Here is a 25,388-nt window from a genome sequence, read left to right as displayed (position 1 = left end):
TTATGAGGCACGCCGTAGTGGAGGACTCCGGAAATTTTGACCACCTGGGGTTCTTTAACGTGCACCTAAATCTAAGCACACGGGTGTTCTCGCATTTCGCCCCCATCGAAATGCGGCCGCCGTGGCCGGGATTCGATCTCGCGACCTCGTGCTCAGCAGCCCAACACCATAGCCACTGAGCAACCACAGCGGGTTTCACCAAACGATGCTGACTGCACCAAAACTGCACTTCATAAAAGGCGTATGTGATGTTAAACAGCAGGCGATCCACAGACCACATATTCTATACCTTTGAACCGAAGGTATTCTGAGCAAATTTCACGAAGTTAAGCGTCTCAAGTAATGCATGCGCTGTTTCGCAAGTTGCAGACCCCGGCATATAACAGGGGATTAGCGAGCAGGGCAAGAGGCGTAGGCGCCTTGATATGCTAAACGTGCGCAAGGCACTCGCCAACTTTCATATACCGTCGACTCCTCGGCCAGTGCACGATTAAGGGCTTGAAATATTAAAAAAGGTTCTAAAGGCGCTAAATGATAAACTAATTCCATCAGCAGCAGGGAGCGTACTGATGCCGGTGGAAAAAGAAAGATACGCGCTGCTTGGGGAAGACAACGTTGATTACAATTTTGTTGGCTGGATGGGACGAGGTCCATGGCTTGAAGTGGGAAGGACGCAGACATTGTTACGGTGCCAAAAAACATCCACTTGCCAAGAATAATATTTAAAAAATTGGAGGATGCTTAAGCTTCGCCTTCAAGAGTGGAACGCGATAGCGTTATCGCACCCCGTTCGCACCGACCGCTCTCGCTCGGCATGCTCTTGAGCGACAGAAAGACGAAACCTGCGCCTGAGCAAGCGGAACGAACCAAAGAACTCGGTGTCTCGGAGGGAGAAACGATCTACGTGAGCCAAAAATCGTGATCGGCACGGACAGCCGGGCCGCCACGCGCCATGAAGGCCGACGCGATCCTGTGGCTGACGCCTCGATGGGATCGTCCTTTATCTCGCTTGGGAGCACCACGCACACGCAAGACTCCTCGCCAGTAGCACGGCCCACATCGCAGGGGACGCTTTCCCACCAGACGCGCTTCGGTGCAACGATCACGTCACAGGCGTCCCGCATCGGACGCTGCACCTAGGAATCGCGCTGTGAGCGGAAAGAGGAGCCGCGTCGCGCGGGCGAATGGCGCGCCACCTGTGGGGGTGGCGCCGTACATTGCTAGGAGGGGGTCTTCTGTGTTTGCCGCAAGATGGCTCTGCGTGCAGAAGCGCAGAAGAAATGTAGCGGAAACGTACTTCGCTACGCGTTGAACTGCGACTTCTGTAATTTATTATGCTCACAATTACCGATATAAACGGAAGTATAACTTTCGACCTCACGTTTCTAAGGCAACACCGCATTCACTAGACGTGCTTTTGTCCCGCTTTGAAGCATCGAACTCATGGCTGATAATAAAGAAAAAAAAGAACCCACTGCTGAGTGGTAGCGTCTCCGTCTCACACTCCGGATACCGTGCTTCAATTCCCACCCAGCCCATCTTGCAACTCGTTTTTATTTATCAATTCCCTTCTGCCATTTTCCGCTCACGGCCAATGCCACCGACGACACCACCTTTTCTACGACACGAGCTCCTTAACGCTATCGCGTTAAAATGAATAACAGACGTTTCGGGCCCGTACGGGTCCCTCGATCACAATGAAGATGTAAGCATGGGCGCGCGGCTATTTGTGGGTGAGGTGGCGCAGCGTTCGGGAGTATATCTTGGGAAGGCTACCCCGCGTCCTGTTTATCGTGTGTCTACTTCAGTGGATGTAAAATGATTCTAAAAGCAAACGGGCAGATAAGTGTTTCTCTTTTACAATGATTGCTGTCGAGTCCCAGTCAATGATGTGTCAGGTTAGTTCGGGATGTTCCCCCAGGGCGTTCGCGGCCGTGTGGCCCTTGGCATCGTCATTCGTGTTTACTCATAATGGCAAAGCCTTTAGCGCAATCCAAAAAAGACGGGGACTTGACAGAGAGAGAGGACAGCGCAGGACTCTGTCACGTCCCTGTCTTTTTTTGAATTGCGCTATAGGCTCGGCCATTATGAGTAAACCGTAGCAACTAGCCCAAGAATCTGTCTTGTTGAACGTCATTCATGTGTTGTTTCTCCAAGCGCATTTTAAAATTTCCGCTCTCGCCGATGTACGACATGCTGGTGAATGGTCAGACTGCTACTACCTGGGCCGCGAAACGGCTCGAGCGGTTGCTCTTTGACAAAGAAATTGTCCATGTTACTTGGCCGTAAGGCGCGGGGATGCATGGAATACGATGGTCTTGGCTTGAACTTTTGCCAAAAAAATCGTGTCTGTTAGCGTGATGGAATGAGAGACCGCATGGTTTGCACCGATAAATAGCGCATGAGAATTCTTGAAGCTTTTCGCGCGTTTCCGGTACCTGCAGCGGTGACTCAGTGGCCACTGCGTAGTGCTGCTGAAACCGCTGTTAGGCGTTTGAGTGCCGCCTTCAGCGGCCGCGTGCTGGCGGGGCCGGAATTAAAAAAAAAACGTTCTTGTGCCGTGCTGTGACAGCACGCCAAACGAAACAGACATAATCAAACTGTGCGTAAGGCCATCCACTACCGCGTACCTCATAATTCAGTGTGCGGTTTCGGTACTTTAGATCATAGCATAGGCGGTGCTCCCCGTTAATGCCTCAGCGACGCCTCTCTCAATTATAGAAATGCATCTTGAAGACTGTCCGTTTGGTGCGCCGGAAGTGATTGTGGGAGGTGGAATCACGTTTTGGCCTTTGTGTATTGCACAGCACAATTATAGCGTTTTTGTTCTTTGTTGACGCTACTTCTATGGCAGAAGGATCGAAAAACGGGTTTGTTGGTTGATATTCATCTTGAAAACTTTTGGAAGCGCCACGAAATCCTGAAAGACAGAGAACTGACAGGACGAAACAAAGTACAGCACGTTTCTCTTTCTTTTCGTTGCGGTTCAAGAAAGTTCTCAAGATACGTGTGTGTTGGCGCCTAGCGTACCCCAGCCACCACCGTACACGTATCTGCGTACTCCGGCGTACGCACCCACACCGGGGTACGCACCGGCGTACCACGTGCACCGGCGCAGACTTCTTTAGTATTCGGTTCCCTGCTTACGCGAGCACCGCACGCTTTCAGCGCCCCACGTTTGCACCGGGAAATTTTCAATTGTTGCAACACTGGCACCTTTTACGCGTTTAAATTTCACTGATATAATTTTTGCCAATGAGCAGCAACGTGCCAAAATGGTTTGTTCTTGAGACGGTTGCAGCCAGAACAATCCAGATCAGAGTAGACAAGCCGAAATCTTCCCCCTTGGGGCCTACGAGCTCCCGCATCGACAACCAATCTAAAAAGAAGCGGTGGTTCATTGTTGAAAATGTCTTATTTACACTATACCATGCATAGCGATAGCCTGCGTGATCAATTGCACCTTACGAACATTGCTATCGACAAATCTGACAGCGACTGTTGGCGCTAGGTGAGAGCCATTACTTCGATTGGTTCCGCCATATTCTGGACACAATGCTGACCGGCAACCATTGAACCCAAGCAAATATACTTGAGGATATACTGTGTCGTCATCTGCCGCCAGAGCCAGCATGACATATAGTTTTCGATTACTTGCCAGAGCGTCTTCTTAAGCGCCATCGCACTCTTCGTTTTCGAATATACTTCTGCGAAATTTTGGTTGCTTGGTTGTAGTGAGTCACAACGCGACTTGATTTTTTTTTCCTTTGAGTTTTGACGATGTATGAGAACATCAGGTATCCTTCATTCGGACAATTGGGGACAAGAAATTTAAGTTATAGGGCCAGAATTTGCTCTACATACGATCGCAGAAATGGACAGCACGGTAGCTATTCCAGAAGCTCAACGCAAGTTCAATTTACAAGTTTGAAGCAGCCAAATACGTTAAAACGAAAATATGCACCCAATTAATGCAGACCGTTATGCACGTGGCGTAGCAATATATATCGTAAATGTACGGCCTATAGATAGTTTCAGCATGTGAAAGGATCTAGTCGTAGATGGTCGGTATTAGTAGGATTTATAGTAACTTTTCTTACTTTCTTGCTGTAAACGAGCGCACACAGCTGTATTGCATCGTTTGGATTGTCACGCTGTTTGCTTTCACCGTCTGCGCAACATGAAATGCGGCTCCATTGTCTGCATACCTCTGTGTTGCAAGTTTCCTCAATTTACGAGCAAATGGGGGCGAGGATTTACAGAGTCGCCATCTGTCGGAAGCGCTTCCCTTGCGTAGTATGAGGAATCACTCGGCGCGCTCCTAATAGGTTTCGCTTACGGCGCTCAATAAAAACTCCACGCGGGAGCCCTCCTGGACATTTATGTAAGTACTCTCAAAACGAGGGAAGTTTTTGGCTGTCGATATAACAATCTTGGGCAAATTGAAAGCACAGAATCATTTACAGACGCTATCTCTTTACCGAATACGTTCAGTGGAACGCCACTGCACGCGGTCACCGCTTCTTGCGTGAAAGGTAGGCAAACGCTGAGAGTAAACTATGTGAAATATGTTCTCATGGTGGGCTGTCTGTATAACCGATGGGTGCATAACAGAATGAAGCCTCAATGAAGCGATCGCACGGACTCGCAGCAACCGATTGCGCGTCTGCATGCGTGTTCGTCCACTATGTTTTGCTTTCCCAGTGAGCGCGTTTTCCCACCGTGCCGGGAGCTTTAGGCCCCCGCATAAGAGCATTTGACAGTACACTAGCAGCCATCGTTGCGTGGAGGCTATCAGAACTGTTCAAAATTATTTTCCTTATAAACACTTCGACGCCTACGGCGACTGTGATGTGCCGTCACGACGATTCAATCTTCGTCTTCTAAATTCTTGGACATTTCAATATTATTTCTGAAGTTACGTCGCACTGTATGCTTATCGGTCTTCTCGGCGTGCGATTTCGCTCTGCTTCTTTTTCGTTATCCAGTGCATTAATTCATAACGCAAACATAGCCATATGCCATGCCTTTCTTTTAATGTGCGTCTTACCGCTCCCTTTACGTTCCAGTGAACGTGCCAGTATCTAGCATCAACAAGTTCATAGACCAAGCCGCCATGACATAAGCCGGGCCGCGGGCGCGGGCGAGCGTCTCACTGTGCGTTTTCTGCTACTCGCCGAACATCGCAGTACCGGCGCCGCAGCAGAAATCTTGCTCCCGTCTGCGCTTGCTGCACACCCGAGTTGTAGCCTTCGGCTGTCTGCCGGTTCTAAGTTCCGCGAGCCATGCTTCATGCAGCTCCATGTCCTGCGGCTACATTTGAATGAGGCTGACACCGGGCTCCGTTGCGTACGTCCAGCACTGCGGCACCGAGCAGTAGCGTAACATGCTGCACGCCCCTAAACGGCAGCCACTACCTATTATAGTACTATCAAATGCTGTCAAGCAGACACTCAAGGCGGTAGAGACTCACCACTTAATCAGAACCGCGGCGCTGGGGAGACTTTAAACTTTCGTTTTCAGCTCGCTTCAGCGCTTCTGAAGCAGCCGACCCGGCCCATGTGTCCATGTCATCCCTCACGCGACGTCTCGCCGACGGTGGCGCCAGCATTTCCAGTGGTGGAACTCGCCCCCAATACCTTTGGTGGATCAAACTCTGTAGGCGGCGCTATCGCGCTTCATCGCCCGTACAATACAAGCTCGGCCTTCGGGATCCGTGCGAACGTTTACTGATTCCCTAAATGCGAAACATATTGTGCCACCTAGGCAGGTCTCGCCCGCATGTGCCCCAGTCCTCAATAACAAATGGCCAAGGTTGCTTTAATTTTGTTTCGAATGCGAACACATTATATGCCCCATGAAGCGGAGAATACGGCGTCTGGCGTTAACATACGATTGTACTTAAACCTATGTGGCCAAGTGATGACGTCACGTTCCCGGCGCTCAAAATGCGGCGGCTCGAACTGCGAAATCCCACGGTGAACAGCCATGGCATCGGAGGGACGCCGCGGCCCACACTACAAGAAATTGACGGCCCAATTGGAAAATTGAGTTGACCCACGTTCAAAATCGACCTGGTCCACTCACAAAATTGAATTGGCCTACCCCCAAACTTATTTTTGCCAATTCGGAAATTGAGCTAACCAACGTTGAAGACCAACCTCGCCAACTCCCGAAATTTAGGTTGCCCACCTTAAAATTTAACATTGACCAGTCCCAGCACATGACTAAGTAGAACGTATCGCGCGGTAGAATTAGAATGCTTTCGCATTTAACGCACTCAGTGGCTCTGTAACTTTGTAATACACCGGACGACTGTAGAGAAGGAAGCGATTACCGACACTACGAAGGCGGGGTATTATTTTTGTTCTGTACTGTACAATTTGCGTTATTTTATCTGCTCTTGGTACAAACGCCGTCTTATTTTTCTCTGCTAATGAAAAAATACGCAAAATACTTGTCACGATCACTATGTGAGGGGACTATTTGGCTAGTGATAAAGACCATAAAGCAACCATAAGCTAGCTGTCATCTGTAGAAACGCGACCATTTGTAAATGGACGATCAAGCACTATATTGACCGGATAAACGGAAAACATTACGCGTAAAAATGAGGAACCAACTAGAAAACATACAGATACGTAAAGTAGAACTCCACTCAACAAAAGCTCAGCTAAGAAACGGTCAGTAAATTTAGAAAGGTTTCGAGCCCCCCTACTGAGTCGAAGCTGGCATAGTACTAATCAGGCGGAGATGATCGACACTGCTGTGAAGATGTGCATGGTGGAGACAGGCAACGACCGGACGCCCTACGGCGCTCTGCAGCCGAATCATGGGCGCGGGAGATTAAGCGCCGCCTGAGCCAGGCGTCCGTCCTTCCGAAGTGCGCCAACCGCAGGTTACAGGAAAAAATTGAACGTGGTGTCCATCCAAAGGGGGAGCCCGGAGCGACCGTAGACCACGAACTCGACTGCACCCTATTCCTGCACCCTGGGCACCATCTTCGTAAGCCTCCACGTCTGCCCCACGCTGGCCGTCTCCCTCCGAATTTCCCTCCCTGTCCACAGCCGCGCAACTTTTTTTTGCAGCAGAAAAAACGGCGCCGATGCGTTGACAGCGCTTTTTAGACTTGCTCGTCGTTTGTTTGCTCGTTCACACACGGTGTCGTACTACTCACCTCCGCGCACATGATCACATACTTTCTCCCTCGAAGAAGATTTTTTGGGGAAGACAAGCTTCACCAATGTGCGCGACAAACTTATACAAAGCTCATTCTACCCAACAACACACACTGAATGTTTTTTCCAAGTCGCAACAACGAGATAAGCAAACACTCGATCGGAAACCTTCTTGTGTGCTTGCATCTGAAGTGAGCATAGCGGATGAGCACTTCGGCCCATCAGTGAACACTTCCGGAACTACACATAGATAACTCTGCAAAGTGTTGTCGAAGCACATGTTGTAGGCAGCTGAAACGTTGTTTTCTTTGTGAGCAGCGCCTTCATGAAAGAAATTCTACACTTCACAGTGAGGTATATTTATGGTAATTTTACGAACGCCCGACTGGAAATACAAATCGACACTATTGCGTTCAGTTGGACTCGCGTGAGAACTGCTGTGCTTTTGTAACTGTTAGTATTGAAACACAAGACGTGTCGGTTACGAAGTCCCAATTTACGGTAGAGGTTTCTTCAGGACTGAAGCTAACATGTTTAAGCTGGACACAAGAAACCCCTGACATCAAGTGTGTTGACTCATCGCACTACATCGATGACTCTTCAGTCACACCAAATAGACGAACGCTGTCATGGTTATATGGTAGTTCCTAACCGCTGAAATATTAAAAAAGAACTACCGTTAAGACACTGTGATGGAAATGGTGTTTTCTTGAATTTTCGAGGACGAACTGACCCCTTTTTTCTGTTGCCTTGTTCATTTGCGGAAGTTCAGTACTGGTTTATCACTGTTACACGCTCATCATTATATCGGGTGTCCCGCCGCAGCTACGAGACTACATTCATCCGTGACACGTCCTCTCTGTTAAGAGACAGCGCACTTATTTTATTTGTCTTCACCTATCGTTTTGTGGCCCTTACGAAGCTCTTGAATAATTATTACCCCGTAAAACACCAACCAGTTTCCGTAACTATGGCTTTCCTGACAACTGTGTGTGGTCTTGCAATTAGAGGGCGTCTGTTTAAGGTTAGAAGTTATACAAGCTCTATCGTTTGAAAAGATACTGGTACCACAAACACCGAGAACATCTGGCTACCTAATTTGCGGATCATAGATGTGTCCGTACGTTCCCATGTTCTTCATACTAGGACATAGATCAGCGCCAGTGGATTTGCATGCCCTCGTTAGTCAAATACTGGGAGGTAATGCGCTATCTTTAGCAGGCTCACTAGCAAATTTATTCTCAGCATCCGTGCCCAGTTTAGTCACGATAGCTGATATTTATTCTTCGGCAGCAGCTTGGGACATAACACTCAGCCTTCCACGAAGGAGAGTCAATGCTACTTAAGCTCCCTTAATTCAATTGTCCCGGGTTGTGGGGATTCAAAGCGGCTTGTTCTCCTTCTGCTGGTATTTTATTTACAAACTGATAGAAGTGTTGCTTTAAATGCTGAATTGAAGCGCACTCTCAGGCTTTACCCACACTGAAAGATTCTATTTGAAGTGCGTAGCCATTCTTGGGTGTCTCCCCTCCAATTTCGATAGAGTAGAGACCGTTGCTATCGAATATGAAAGAACTACTAAGAGTCTCGTAAGCCGCAGTCCGCATCTCCAGGATGCGCGTTTTTTGCTCGTGACGAGCTTACTCAGTATTCTTCTCTTTTATTCGCGGGCTTTTTCAGCTTGCCTTTCATCTAAAGGCCTCTGACACTCGAGTCCGCAGTTTTAACAAAACTCAATGTTTCTATTTTACGAGCGCAACCACTCTTGGGTGTCTCTTCTCTCACTCCGACTCAGTAAATACCATTATTCTGGAACATGAAAGCACGGCTAAGAGTCTCAAGAGCCACAACCTGCATCTTCAGGATGCGTATTTCCTCGCCGTAACGCGCTTCCTTTGTCTTGCCCTCTTTTTTTCGCGGTCTTGTTCAGCTGGCCTTTCATCTGAACGCCTATGGCACTCTAGAGGCCACTGCTCTTTTAACGAGGACCTGAGCGTGGCTTTTTGAAGCCCTAAAATTTGGCCTTTCTCGACGAGTTTTCAAGACCCACATTGACTAGCTCCTTGATGCACTCTTACAAACGGCCTCGTCCTGTCGTGTACACAAGTATGTCCCGGTTTAGGTATTTTCTCCGTAGCGCGTTCTTCATCTCGTTCAGTACGAATAGAATTCGAAAACAAAGGCGCAGCATGTGCTCCCTGTCGCCCAGGATTACAGAAAAACGCTCTAAAGGAATTCAAATACATAAATGTAAGACAGAGTATCACTTATAAACACCGCTGGATAATAAATCAATACCTAGTCTTGAAGCTGCGTAAATAGAGTATGAATGTTCACAGATCACTATGTTCGGTTTGGAGTCTCGGAGAAGTTCACGGCCAGAGTGGCCCAGGCGTCGAGTGAGTTGGCTGCAACTGAGGTTTTCAGCTGGAGACGGGCGGCCAGAAGGCTTGGCAAGATGGAGCAGGAATGTGGGTCATGACGGTGCAGATGGGCTGTGTTCTGCGTTCTGCTGAACGTACCCAAGGCCTTCTATGTTGAGCTGCAGCCTCAGAAGCACCAGGCAGGGGCAGAAGCCTGGACGCATCAGCCGCCGGGCTCACGCTTCCGCTGCTGCTGCGTTCCTCTCTCCGCCGGTCGTCTCGCATTGGCGGGCCTTCTCCGTTGCATGTTCGCGTCGCAAGGCTCTCCGTCGTTTGTTCCTTCTTTTTCATGACCCAACTGTCGCGTTGTGTTGTTATGCTCGCGTCGTCCTTCTCCTCTTTTTTTTTCTTTGCGAATGGAGCACGTGCACCTCGTGCCACACAACGAACGCTATCACCAACCGTAACACGGCCGCGTCTTGAACGCAGACTCTAGCAAATTACTGGTACCGAAATTCCGAGGAGGGATTCATAACTCTTTGAGGAGCCGAACGTTTTCTGATTGATTAATTCTGCATAAACCAGTTCTTGTTGCTGCACTATAAACAAACAAGCCAAAGAAACAAGAAATTCCCGCCGTGGCTGAATATATCCCGCTGAGAGGCTGATTAAAAAAAGCATACAAACGGTGCCGAGCAACTTTTCTCCCCGTTGGTATCAGGCAGTGAGTACCATTCAACGACAAGAAGCAACGTGTATTAACAATCAAAGTAAAATAGGCTTCCTAAATCACAGGATAAAATTGCCGTGGCGAAGAGCTGTCATGTGACAGGACTTTCGACGAAAATACAACGGCACAGCCGGCGCTTGCTTCCAGTAGCGGACCTGGCACTACCCATTCAGAGCATGCGCGGTACCGAAACGCTTCCTGCCAGACACACCCTAAGCTTGCGTGCACTTGTACTGAAATAGCGCAAATGTCCCATCACCCAAGTGCCTAGCCACGTGGTACGCTTTCAGATCTCGCGTGCTTCTTTTCGAGACACACAAATAACTCCTGCAGCTACCTTTACAGACAGAAATTTATTAGAGATTTCTCAATAGGCTCTTCAACTTCCTCGTTGATGATTTTGCGTTCAAATCAATAGCTGAAAAGTTCGCTAATAACTTTGTGTTACTTCGGTTCGTAGCGAAAACCCCTGCATTTGCTCTAGACATGCAGCAATGGTGTTACACCCTGTATGTACACATGATGTTTCGTGAAGTCGTTGGTAGCCTATCGAGGGTCGCCGCTGTTGTTTACACAGCCACATTACAGGCTATATATTTGGCTCCAACTCATAAATCATTATAGAGTGGGACTCGTTACAGATTTGCGGACCGCGATCTACCGCAGACCCAGGGAAGCAGTTCCTGAAGGAGCCATACTTGCTGTATGCCACATTCACTGCAGACAATACGAAACAGCACGTCGCCTTTGCCGAGTACCACACGACTCTTCGAGACAAGGTGAGTGCACCGATGTTGTGCGTAGCTGCGACCCTTGTTTGGGATGAGCGAAGCCTCCCTGGGGAAATTGCACTGACATGCACATCGGAAGAAGCAACTGAGGCGCGCATCTCAAGCTCGTTAGAGCTCTTCAGCTGCTTAAAACAACGTTGGCACCCTCCATGCTGTAATAAAAAAAATCCGAGGACACGTAAGCGTTTCTTGTGAGTTCTGAATGCGAAATCAGTAATGCCAAATTGAACACAGCAGAGCGTTCCTTCGCATTACGAACTCCCCGCGTGTTCTATACTACGTATTCTACGCACTATTAAGTTCCTTTGAATTTACCACGAAACATCAGTTAGATAATAAGCTGCAGTTCTTGGATTTGGAGCTCTCGTTCTTAAACAACCATGCATGCTGAGCTTATACTACTCGGTCTCATAAGGGCCTTCTCTCTTTTCCTCCGCGCACACGAAGCTGGTTATGCATGGAATTGGAAGATCTTACGTGAAGGCGACCCTTATCAGGTCGTGTTATCAGCAAGTACATGCAAGCTTTGAATCGCGAGTAGCTCAGCAGAAGCTCGCAGGTTTCCCATGAATGCTTTTCACTAGCATCGCTGAAAGCCTCGCAGCAGGCCTTAAGAGCACGCACTCGGCAGCCGCTCAATTTCAGAATCACTCGCAGCAAATGGTTGCTGTTATCCCATATGTGCACCAAGTCACAAACAATTTTAAAAAGGTTGTCTGCAGGCCAGGCGTTAGGTTGTTCTGCACTGCCGGAAAAAGTTAGGTAGACTGTGCCAACAAGTCAATCGGATGACCGACAGCAAAGTTGTGAAAAGCACCATAGGCAGCATGTTCTCTGAGTGTTACGACGGTGTAGTTTAAAAGAATCCTCTTTTGTGCAAGCGTTTCTATATCGTTAATGACCACATGAGCCAACACTCGAACAAGGTTCGAAAACAAGCTAGAGAGAGTCTGTTGTCACTGCATTGCAATTAATCCGACTGCAAGCCATCTTTTACAGATTTGACCTTCTTGTCAAAATACGATGATGAACGTGCAAGTCGTATTTCTGAAGCCTTTGGCATCCATAATATTGGCGACACATGAGCAAGCCTCAGCTCGGTTTCAATTCTTCCGAAGGAGATAGCTGTCCTTTTTGATTGATTATAATTTATTGCCGCTGCATATTCTGAATTTCTGTTTGTTTCTTTTTTTTTTCTGTTATTTCCGATACTGATACTGATATTCTGACTGAAAGAATAAAACACTTTGGTGTTAGCGCTGTTTTCTGCTCGTAATGATGAACCAACCAACGCAAATGCGTACCCGTTTGCCGTAATACTATTCGCCCACTGTCTGTGACAAAACATTCTTAGAGCCGTAGCCACAACACTTTTTCGTTGGGATCTAACCAAATTGCGTATTCCGCTAAATGCAGAAAAAATGCTTCTAATTTAACAGGTAGTTGCAAGTATCTCTGGAAAGATTTCTTTTCTCGGGGAACTATGGTTGTTTTTATTGTCGTCAAGATCATGCAGCTAAGTAAAAATTTTAATTTGAAATCAAAAGTGGTCGCTCACGAGACGCATCCAACTGAATTTATCTTAACATGCCCTACCGTCTGCTGTGCACACGTTGGCACTTCGAAGGCATCCAAGAAGGCACTAGTTATGATTTCTAGGGCAAGAAGGCAACAGCGTATTTTACCTAAATCAATGTGCAGGATCAGTAGAAGAAAATTTATAGTAGTAAGGTTGGTCGGCGCACTTATGGCAGGCACTACTGACTCAAGACCAGCACCTTACGATTATTCTGAAGAAGTACCATTCTTCCGTTGTGCTAACGCTAACATAGAAGCTAAAACATGGCGCGATAAAAATGAAGCTTGAGAAGTTAAGGAGGGCTCAACAAGGAATGGAATAACAAAAATGATAGGCATGATAAGTAAAGAGAAACACAGTTGAGGACGGTAAAAACTAGACACCATGATGAAATTAGGAAATTTGCAGGCATACGATGGAGTCAGTTGACGCAAGCCAGACGCAATTGTAGATTGCTGGGAAAAGCCTTCGTCCCGCATTGGACTTAATGCATCTGAAAGAGCATTTATGCTTTGCCTTGTTTTTCTAGCCTGCATAATGTCTTTGTACTGATAAGGTCAAGCTGCATGGTAAATATGATTCAATTTACATATTCTTGAATTAAGACTTCGCATTGAGTCCTATTCATTCATGTTTTCTTTAAAATCTACAATGAGTGAGACAAATTTTGCCATAATGCCAAGGCCTAAGTCTCCTGTTAATGGTCTGCAATCAAGTGACCCGATGAAGAAAAGTCTCTCGCCCAAACGCTGGCACTAGATCTAAAAAGCGATAATTTTGCAACAAAATTTTCAGTGAACTATGCAATATGATGCTGAACCTGTTTCCTAAAACTTCATAAGGAAAAGTATACCCGACTTTTGACTTACTATTGCATGTCTGCAAATATTGCGAAATTGTCGCTGTGAACAGCTGTCTGCAACTGCTTTACACTGGTGATATAGGGCAGTAGGTAGAGGTTTGTACAATCAGGCAGGAGAGCAGCACTTGCTCTTCTGCTTATCATTCAATTCGCAGAAAAATGCTTCAGTGAGAAACAATTGTATCACTAAGGACCTTGAAAACCTTGTATAATTATTCATTTGCAAACACCTGTTGTCAAGAGTTCTGAGTACATTATATGCAATTGTAGCACCTACAACACGAAATGAAAGCTGTAATAGAACTTACAAAATGCGGTATTATGGTCAAAACTAAATTATGGGGTTTTACGTGCGAAAACCTATTTGTGATTATGAGGCACGCCGTAGTAGAGGACTACGGAAATTTCGACGACCCGGCGTTCTTTAACGTGCGCCTAAATCTATGTACACGAGCGTTTTCGCAGTTCCCTCCCATCGAAATGCGGCCGCCTTGGCCGGGATTCGATAACGCGACCTTGTGCTCAGCAGCCTAACACCATAGCCACTTAGCAACCACGGAGGGTCAGAAGTAGTGTTGCGGCAGGTCAACTTGCTTGCTTGAACCCTTCCTGGGAGAACAAGAGAAATGTTAGGCTTACACATACAGCACGAAACCACATAAATGTAAGTTGCAAACATGTAAATTCCCCAGAACACGGGGAGCTACAAATAGATAAAGTCAGCCTGCTTAACCATGTTGAAGATATTCAATGACAGAATGTACTTTCCTTGAGCATCGACTCTATGAAATCATGCTGTAATACAAACATGCTAGCCCAAAGAATCAAAATTGCATGTATAAAATTTCTCAGTAAAACTATATATCTTAGCTAGCACAAGTAACTCCTTGTGAAGCACAAGTGACTGTCTAATCTTCAGTCAGAAGGTGAAAAATTCGGCATCCTTTCTGGAAAATACCTAACTATATATCTACCTTTGCCCAGCCATACAAAGATTATGCTCAACTACTATACTGACAAAGAAAGACTTTATAACTGCTTCCATGCAACTCAAATGAATGAATAATTTCGAATTTACAACATGTAAGACAAGGCATGTTACTTTCCTTTATATTCCACCAAACACTCAACCGAAAAAAAAATAATGAAATCAGTCACCATTGTGATTTGCAAAAAAGTGAATGTAAGAGTTTAAGGTGAAGACCCTCGGGTGTTATTTAGCGATGTTGTTTCGAGAAGTTGTTACAAGGAGCGTCTCTCCTTAACCATAGTCATATATTCTTTACTGAAACTAACGGCATGTTTACAGTTTTGTGATAAGACATGAACACGACACAGAAAGGAGCTAAAGTATCCTTATAAAGTGTTGTAGAAACTTCTAGAAAGCAAGTTTCTACAAGCTCTCACAATACCGAGTTACTGCTGATGAGTAATGTAGGATTTCCTTTCATCATGATGCACGGTTTTCACAAACAGAGCTTACATCACTGTCTCTGAAGCTTTAGAAACAACAACGCATAATATGGTGTGGGGCTGCTGAGCACGAGGTCGCGGGATCGAATCCCGGCCACGGCGGCCGCATTTCGATGGGGGCGAAATGCGAAAACACCCGTGTGCTTAGATTAAGGTGCATGTTAAAGAACCCAAGGTGTTCAAAATTTCCGGAGTCCTCCACTACGGCGTGCCTCATAATCAGAAAGTGGTTTTGGCGCGTAAAACCCCAAATATTATTATTATTAACAACGCATAATTGGTAAACAAATCAATTTGAAGCCGTACCCCGACTGCACAGTAAATTTCGTCTACGCCAATACTTGTAGGTGAATTATGTCATCCGTTGTTGGCACAGTTCCTGATTATATTCGGAAGCAGGGATCCCATAAGTGCAGTTCAAGATTATACCTGTACGATTGCTTGGGGACAGAATGAAAAAACGGAAATGATTAGGCAGTACGAGTGCAGGCAAGGGAGTTTGCTTAATAACACTAATGTATGTACTAGGCCTGTTTGTCCTGCATAGTCGCAGCTGCAGGACAGCAGGATGTCGTAATGAACAACCACGCAGTTGATGAACTGCTGTATGTGCCTCTTGCTACACTTCATGTCAAAGCTCAGTCCAATTCACCTATATGGCAGTGTACCCAGACTCGTCGGTGTGAAAAATAAAAGGAACGTTCTAGCTCTCTCAACAGTTTTTGAGACTATACGTGACCTTGAGAGTTAAATAACAGAGATCACTTCACTGTAAGCAAATGTTAGACCTGGATCTAGAAGCTCTACTCCACTTGGCGATATTCCTGCGACAACCAGCTTCACAACCAAACATTGCACTTATTCGGAAGGCAAAATACTCTCCTTCAAAGATGGGGCATAGCTTCATCAAACATGGCACTCACCAAAGAAAACCATGATGCCCAGAAATGGAAGATCGCTGTATAGTGGTACTTTTTCCCCATACATGAACTCACCTACCGCTGTAGAAAAGATAGAGAGGACAGGAGAAAATCACTCTATCAATTTCAGAGCTTTAATACACATCGTATATACTAGAAAGTTGCCAATGAAATAGAATATCTTTAGTATCCTCGTGCGCACAGTAGCTGGTATTTTATGGTTAGTCGACAGTGTTCTCGTCTGTGAGATGTCACCAAGTAAGGGACTCAGAGGGTTGAGGCAATTTTTGATGTCTCCTCCACCGTGCCATGCATTTTAACTAAGCATAACTGCTACTACAAAGGAAGCTCCGATATCTGGGCCTGAAGATTTTCTGTGGGGAGCATTGTGCTGGAGCTATACGCCACACTCAAAAGTATTTTGGCCTTTCCTATCAGTGCACTTTATTACTAAAGTGTGTGGTTGCTACAAGGACAGGGCAGAGCACTCTTAACGCGCACGCGATGTGGAGGGGAGCTTCCAGACACATGTACAACGTTTGCATTTAACAGGGTGTTCGCACTACCTTCGGGCATGCATCGCCGATAAATAAATAACGGTATTGAACGTAAGTGTCGTCTCAGGTCGGAGGACTTCAAGGAAACCAAGGCCTACCATTGTTATACAGTGTGTACACAAAGGCAGCCGTCAATTCAAGCAAATTGATGGGAGAGCTAGAACTACCTTTTAATTTTCAGCGCCCATCTGGGCACATACGACTATATTAACCAGACAGGGCGAAGACATGACGTTTGCATCAAAAATTGTGTGCTCGAGTTCATATGAAGTGGGGTCGGTACTGATGACAACATCGTAGTGCCCTGCAGCAGCCATCATGAGGAACAAACAGACCGACGACACAAAGGTTAACTTAGGAATCACCTGCAGACCCTTGACACAGGATGGGGCAGCAACGGAGCTACTCAAGCTGCTTTGTGCAGCTGTGCACCCAATTTTAAGCAATGAATTATCCTCAAGACACAGTTTGAAAGCATCCACAACCAACACACTAGCTCGCACATATGCTAGCGTGTCACCCTTTAAGCTGCGTGGCAAAGCGAAGTATTCAGGCCAATGCAGAAGGACTCTGAACTGGGCTGGTTGGTGCATGTTTCGAAAAAAATCGTGCGGTGCTACGTACAGGTCGAAGTGAATACATTGCTGAGTCAGTTGCCTTCACTTCGTTCTGGAAGTAGTGTTCGCTCCTTTCTAAATATTCATATATTTTGGTCGCCTGACCACCTGAAGCAGCTGCGTGCTAAGGCTGTAACGTTACGTTGTTGTGTTACCTTCCAATGTCGCGCTTAACTAGGGGTGTGCGAATAGTGATTTTTGAGACCGAATCGAATACGAATCGAATGGAATATCGTATAGTTTTCGAGCAATTAATAGCCGTCATCACCTTTTTTCAAGGAGACGCCCACTTTCTAGTATTCTTAAGATTACCAATTTTCTGTCATTAGGAAGTACGTTCTGAAGCGTTGCTCATTGGAAGTACAAATGAAGCATTAGGCGCAAACAAGTAGTCTCATCGCATTCATAGGACTCTTCAGAGAGCGCGAATGATCACTGTACAGGCTGTAAAGTAAAGCTACTTAAGCGATGTAGGCTGTTGCACTACGCAAGTTCTCATGTTTTATGTCTAGAGTATGACTGCGGGGTGAAAATTTGCCGTACTTTTGCGCAAACTCTAAGTTTATTTGGGTGCAGTTGACATTTCTAAATATTCAAGAAGCATTCGCAAAATATTGGAATTTACGAATACTGATTATTTGATTCGAAGACCGAATCAAATAGGACACTATTCGATCCGCTATACGATTCAAATATTCGTACACCCCTACACTTAACTAATTCCTTTGGTGCATATTCACCTGGTCCACTGTTAAGCCAGTGTTCAGTTAGCTGAACACTGGCTTAACAGTGGCTAAAAGTGAGCTTAACAGTGGCTACAATTAGTTACCCTGAAGCCCATGCAAGACAGTGCTAGAGAACAGTATGCAGGTGTCTTTGCAAAGTCATTAAAGCGACACGAGACAAACGATTATCTTATTGGTGCATGTTTTTCTGTTGCTTCAGATGCTGAATTCCGGCGCTTGTTAGAGCTTTACAAATACCCCTTATCATGCACCCAAGTCAGGTATCAACGAATATCACTTTCGGGCCGATGTCCTCATGCTGAGCCAACTGATGTCTGCCACGGGAAAAACGACGAAACGTCAGTTATCTTTCGGATGCATCTGACAGAATTATTCCAGTTGCCGAGGCCTCGTAATTTTACCAACATCTGCAGTCAATGTGCATTAGGACTGCTTATGCACGACCGATATAGGAGAGAATGGCACAGCTTACCAGAACAAGTGGCACCATCCAACAGACTTCTTAGGCACTGGTACTCCAAGCAGGCTCCCGTGGCTGAGAAACTGAACGCAAGGCCTGCACACATGCATACTTCACTGGTGCAACAACTACAATTGATAGGCTGATATCAGTTATTTTCGCATGGGTCATCCAAAGCAAAGAACAAGCTTGTTTATGTATAAAACACTTCTTGCACATAAGCTTGTCCTAAGTTACGGTTATTACTACTAGACAGCTCAGAGAATTTTATCATGTGGTAATGTTATCACTAAACCCATTTGCAAAAAAGAACCCTTCTTGAAGCACCTTCTATTCGGCAATACAAAGGACATATTCCTCCGCATAACTTACAACGCTCACAACATGCATTTTACAATAATTATTGTTGTGACGCTTATCAGATGAAAATTAGTCAAGGCAACTGCACAGAGCTAGTATTAGAAGCGTCCTTCACATCAGTGTTTACATATCTCTTGATTTCTTTTTATACTTGTTTGGAAAATCCATAACTTTAGTATGTACATTAGGCACGTTTAGCCACCGCTATTATATGTCAAGGTTACGTTAAAAACCACTTATCTCATGCACTTTTTTTTACAATTACGGCAGCATACGGGCAGAATCTACATGGCAATCCTCATTCCCAAAATACGTGAAATGCTAACGTACTGCGTTAGAACGTTAATCTTAGCCTAGTAGTTGGCAGTCAGAAGTAAAAGCAAAAAATTCGAGAAACATCTGATGCAGATTACCAGCTAGCAAATTTATGCGTTCCTTTTGCAGCGACTTTTAATGGGTATGATGTGGACCCTTACAAGTGCGATCGATCACGACTGCTCGGACTCGTTCACAAAGGAAAGCGCACCGTGTGACACCCTATTTACCTAACACTGCAGAAGGCCCAATGTTACGGCAGCAAGCACGCTACACCATCAGTTCATTGTAATGTAAGACCATACTCATCCAACGTGCTCTACATGGTGTTCATTCACAAGACATTTGTCAATTCCCAGTAGGAACGGAGCGATTGTGCACGCCCATCTAGGACACCGCGTCCGAAGCTTAAGGAAAAATACCAATGGCTATGAATTTTGCTGTGATGCAATGCGGCACCGAATATGGATAACATAGCGCTGTACTTGGTGAGAAACATTGGTAAGGGGTACACCAACTTCACTTTACTTTGGAACGCCAAGCACAGATCACAACACAGTGCAAACTGAAGCGCTAACGTCAGTAAACGATCGGCCACGTACAGACGACAAAGACGGTGCTAGAGGCGTCAACGCCGCTGATATTGTCTACGTGTCTCAGTGGTAGTCTGTATTCCATTAACACTGCATATGCAACATCCCTTCATCACAGACTCGCAATGTCCCTTTGTCAAGCACCATGGCCAAGCAGGAATGCCGTTACAGACCGTGCTCACGCAACACAGTTGATCCCGTCAACGGCCACCCCGGTGCATTTGGCACGCGCAACGTGCACCAAGAACGAAAAAAAAGACACCTAAATCGCTTGTCTGTGTAGCAATCCCGGCACAATTCCTTCCACTTCATAGTAAAAATCACAAATGCGACAGGAGTACTACTTTCGCCCACTGCCATTTGCTGCCGCTTGTACTGTTGTGCTGGAGAAATGCAACCCGGCGCGTAGGCGCGAGGAAGGGTGGTAAGCCGTGCCAATCGCTCAAACCTGTGCTGTTTTCTGTGTTTTTTTAATATTTGCCTGCGAATAATGTTCAACTAGCGCTATCTACAGTGACATTAGTTTTAGAATAGCGTTTGTCGCCTTACGTAGGTTAAACGTAAGCACATTTGCGGGTCGTTGCGGTGCGTGTCATTTCAAGTCTTTTTAATTTGCCTTACGGAAACATAAACATAAAGAAAACGCTATAGAACAGGGCGCCGTCTCGTGCTTCGTGCCGAACTTATCCAAGCGAAGACGATCCATTAGCAAACATCGCGCAATTGCTATGTGGACGCGTCTCGTTAGGCGTACGGGCACCAGAATAGGCGAACGACCTCAAAAAACAGACGCGCCATGCGCTCATAACTAACCTTTCAGGTGAGTTTAAAGAAATCGAAAGCTCTTTACAATAGTTGCTGGCGATTAACGCGAGTGAGAGCGTAGCCATCACGAGAACTTACGCTGAAGCGGGAGCCATGGGTGCCGCCATGTTCAGCAAAGCTATTTCTAAGCGTCTGTAAACATTGCGGACGTTAAACTCGCCAAATAACGTAGGTTATCATAGCGCACCTAAATCGCAGAAACCCAATAGCGTTCCGAGCATGCGCAGTGAGGACGATGCTATTCCTTTATGTACGCAATGCTTTTACATTCCGTTGTAAACGCTAAACTAAAACTGTCTATTATGTGGCTGGTGGGGAGAGTAGACAGTGTCTGTTCTTTATATTCTTTGCGTGTTGATTTTTTGCTCTTCACAAGTTCAATCGCCCTCAACATGAAATTGCGGACCGCATTATTTATTGTGTATTTATTTATTGGCATACTCTCAAGGCCCGGGGCCATGACAGAGAGGAGTGGTAATTATTACAAATAAATGCGTTGACAATATTCCTGAAGTTCGTGGCGTCAGAAATGGCAGTGATGGAGGCAGGGAGGCATTTCCAGTCATTCGTCGTTCTGGGTAAAAAGGAATCAAAATAAACGTTGGTACGACAAGTTGGAAATTCAACATTAAAACGATGATCCGTGCGTGACGACACGCATGATGGCGGGGAGATTAGTTCATCTTTAAGTGTTTCGTTAGTGTAATAAATCTTATGAAAAAGGCATAGGCGAAAGTATTTAGGACGTAACTCTAGGTTAGGCAAGCCAAGCGTTAGTTTCATTGACAAGGCACTTGCATGACGAGCCTAATTCGAAAGAATAGAACGAGCAGCTCGGTTTTGAATGGATTCGATGGTATTTTTTAGCTCTCCAGTAGAAGGGTCGGAAATGAAGCATGCATATTCAAGTTTATGCCTCACTAAGGATTTGTACAGAAGTAACTTGACGTCTGCAATTACCGACGAAAAATTACGCCGTAAGAACCCAAGCATGCGACTAGCGTTACCGTAAATGTAATTAATATGAATGTTCCATGTAAGATTGTGTGTTATGTGGGTACCAAGATATTTGTATGATGAAACATGTTCTACTAGTATGTTGTCAATATTGTACGTAGGAAGGGTGGGATTTTTGACAGCACGGGACACACGCATCCCCTTACATTTAATAGAATTGTGCTTCATTTGTGATCTAGAACACCATGATGTTACCATGCCAATGTCTGATTGAAGAGTATCGTAGTCGCCAGGGTTAGAAATGACACCATAGAGAACACAGTGATCTGCGAATAACATAATTGATGATTTAATTTGGTCTGGGAGGTCATTAATATAAATTAAAAATAGTAATGGTCCTAGAACTAACCCTTGCGGTACACCAGAGGTTACTCGGCCAGCGGAAGAGAAACATTCGTTAGCATAAACAAATTGCGAACGGTTAGACAAAAAACAATTATTCCAAGCAAGCACGTTAGCATCAATGTTGAGGTTACATAATTTAGTTACAAGTAATGCATGTGAAACAGCATCGAAGGCTTTGGAGAAGCATAAAAAAATGCAGTCAATAATAACGTTTGCATCCATCGCCGGGAAAAAATCATTAGTGAATGACAAAAGCTCTGTTTCGCCGGAAAAGTGTTTTCTAAATACATGTTGGTAGGGGGTAAAAATAAGTTTGACTCGAGAAATGATACCAGGTGTGAGTAAATGATGTGCTCCATTAATTGGCAGGGAACGCTGGTTAGGGATATAGGTCTGTAATTAAGTGGGGAGTAAAGATTACCACACTTATGTACGGGAATCACCATCCCTGCCTTCCAGTAGTTCGGAAGGAGGGTGGTTTGAAGTGGCTGAGCAAAGATTTCGCTCAGAAATGAATATGTAATAGTTCCCTTTAAAAATTTCTAGTTGATACCATCTACTCCAGTGCATGCAGAAACTTTAGAGGTCTGTATCAACTTTACAATGCCATCAATGAATGGAAACAACTTTATTTTGAATCCGGCAAATTTGACGACCCGGGCTCAGGTCTCCCATGAGGGGACTTCGAGGCCTTGCCTCGTCGCCGCCTCTCGGGCTTGCTGGACAGCCCACTCTTGTGTCTTGAGGTTGGAGCTGCGCAGAACGGCGGCCCACTGCGACGCAAGAGCCTCCGGAGCTAATGTCATTGTAGCTGATGTAACCCGACACTCCCACAACATGTGTGACAGCGTCGCTCTAGTTTCCTGACATAATTTGCAAAGAGCAGTCGGGTATTGCGCGGGGAAAATGTGCTGCATTCGCACCGGACTGGGGAATGTTTGTGTTTGCAATTGTCGCCAGATAACTGCCTGGCGACGTTTCAGCATGGGGTGAGGTGGGGGAAGCAACTGCCTGCCTAGCTGGTAGTGCTTGGTGATGTCATTGTACCTGACCAGGCGTTCTCGCGTGTTTTGAGCCAGGAGTTCCGAACTCGAAGAGGCGGTCTCCGATTCTGCGCAGCGGGTCAGTTCTCGCGCAGAGCGGTGTGCTACCTCGTTCAAGTTAATCAGGCCATCATCGGTGGGGGTGGCGACGTACGCTGGAAACCATATGATCGCGGTGTTATCGAAGTGCTGTCGACCAGCTTTCCTTAGAATCTGGAGAGCTTCGGAGGAAATGCGCCCCCGCGCGTAGTTGCGAACTGCGGATTGTGAGTCGCTAAAAACTACCTCGCAGAGGGGGTCGGTAAGCGCAAGCGCAATCGCTACCTCTTCTGCTGTTTCGGGGTATTCCGCTGCGACACTACACGCGTGCGTAAGCCGGGAGCTAACGTCTACGACTAGCACCGTGAACCGGTGTTCTTGTGTGTATTCTGCGGCGTCTACAAAGCGCGTAGTCCTCTTTCCACCCAAGGAGCGCAGCAGTGCCTTGGCACGGGCCTGGCGTCGGCTCCGATTAAATTCGGGGTGCATGTTTCGAGGTATAGGGGCGACAATCAGCGTGTCGCTGAGGTCAGGTGGAATGACCTGTTTCTGACCGTGTTGGACGTGGTAGTTGAAGCCGAGTTTCTGCAAGATGTATCAACCCGTGGCTGTCAGAGACATGCGTTCGAGTTGAGAGGTTCTTTGCGTATCCACGATTTCCTCAAGCGTGTTGTATACCCCCAGCTGTAGCAGACGAGCAGTGCTTGTGGAATCCTGTAGGCCAAGGGCGATCTTGTAAGTCTTGCGTATAAGGGTGTTGATTTTCTCCCTTTCAGTGACATTCCAGTTGTAGAAGGCAGCCACATAAGTGATGTGACAGATTGCGAAAGAGTGTATGAGGCGCATGACACTGTCTTCCTTCATGCCCGTGTGCTTGTTTGTAATACGTTTGATCAGGCGGGTAGCCGCTGTAACCTTGCCTTCGATTTTGCGAATAGCTTCTATGTTTGACCCGTTGGCTGTTATATGCATGCCTAGGATGCGTATCTTCGGGACTCGGGGAATGCAGGAGCCGTCTTGCGTATAGAGGATTATGTCGTCACATTGGCGCGATTCGGCTGTAGGCTTGGGCCGGCGGCGCGGGCGGTAGACGAGCAGCTCCGATTTCAGTGGAGATAGCCGGAGACCTGTGTCTTGGAGGTACGTTTCGACTGCAGAGACCGCTGCTTGTAAGGTGCATTCTATCTGACCGTCACTACCCTTGTTGACCCACAGGGTGATGTCATCTGCATACAAGGCGTGATGGAGGCCATCGATCTCGTCGAGGTAGGCCGGGAGACCCAGCATCACGAGGTTGAAAAGGAGCGGGGATATGACCGATCCTTGAGGAGTGCCGGTGCTTCCTAGTGTATGTTCGTCGGATGTCATGCTGCCGACCGCAAGGGTGACTGCGGCGGGACAGGAAGTCTCTGACGTAGTTGTAGCGTCGCTCACCCAAGTTGAGCTTGTTTATGCGGCTCAGGATTGCTGCATGTGCTACATTGTCAAATGCCTTTTCCAGATCTAGGCCGAGGATGGCCCGGTTGCCACTAGTTGGGTCATTGATAATCTGGTGGTAGAGCTGGAGCATGACGTCTTGAGTGGAGAGGTGTGACCGGAAGCCCACCATAGTGGGTGGGAAGGCTCCAGTGTCCTCGAGGTGGTGGTTGATGCGGGAGAGGAACGCGTGCTCCATCACCTTGCCAACGCAGGATGTGAGGGAAATAGGCCGCAAATGATCGAGGCTGGACGGCTTACCTGGCTTCGGTATCAGGACTGCTTTAGAGCGTTTCCACGCCTCTGGGATGCGACCTGCTCGCCAGCATTTGTTGATGTGTGCCGTAAGAGCGGTTATCGAGGCATCATCGAGGTTTCTTAGAGTCTTGTTCGTAACCTTGTCGGGACCAGGTGCTGATTTGCCATTAAGGTCGTGGAGAGCTGCGCGGATCTCTGACTCGTGAAATTATTCATCGAGTGTCACATTTGTCTCTCCAGTGTAATCTCCGTGTTGAACATCGGGCCGTTGAGGGAAGTACTTGGCTAGCAGGCGTTTCACGGGCTGGTGATCACTCGTGGTAGCCTGTTCGTTGTGCAAAAGGCGTTGCAGGTTTGCTTGCTGAGCAGACTTGCTCTGCGTTTCCCCCAAAAGGTGACGAAGGAGACGCCACGTGCTGCCATTGTGGAGCTGCCCATCGACTGCGTTGCAGATGTCATACCACTGTTGGCGGCTTAAGGTCTGGCAATGTTCTTCCAGCTGGCGATTGATATGTGCGATCTTCTTACGAAGCTTTCGGTTGTGCCTTTGCTTTTTCCATCATGCGTTTAGTGACGTCTTGGCTTCCCAGAGGTGGGCTAGTCGGCTGTCGATCTTGTCAACCTGGACTTCGGGTGCGAGCGTCTGCGTCGCCTTGTTCGTGTCGTCGTTGAGCGTCTCCATCCATGCCTCGATGTCGTCGATGTTCTCCTCACCTCTCTGTTCAACTCGCTGCTTTCGGAATTTTTCCCAGTCCGTCCATTTGAATAGCTTAGGAAAAGGGGGTGTACCCGCCTGAGGAATTCGTGTTTCTATGATCATGTGGTCACTACCGAGGTCTTC

This window comes from Dermacentor variabilis, chromosome 3 (genome assembly GCF_050947875.1).
Source record: "Dermacentor variabilis isolate Ectoservices chromosome 3, ASM5094787v1, whole genome shotgun sequence".
Classification (NCBI taxonomy): domain Eukaryota; kingdom Metazoa; phylum Arthropoda; class Arachnida; order Ixodida; family Ixodidae; genus Dermacentor; species Dermacentor variabilis.
The sequence above is the reverse complement of the archived record's forward strand: the minus strand, read 5'-3'. Positions refer to the sequence as shown.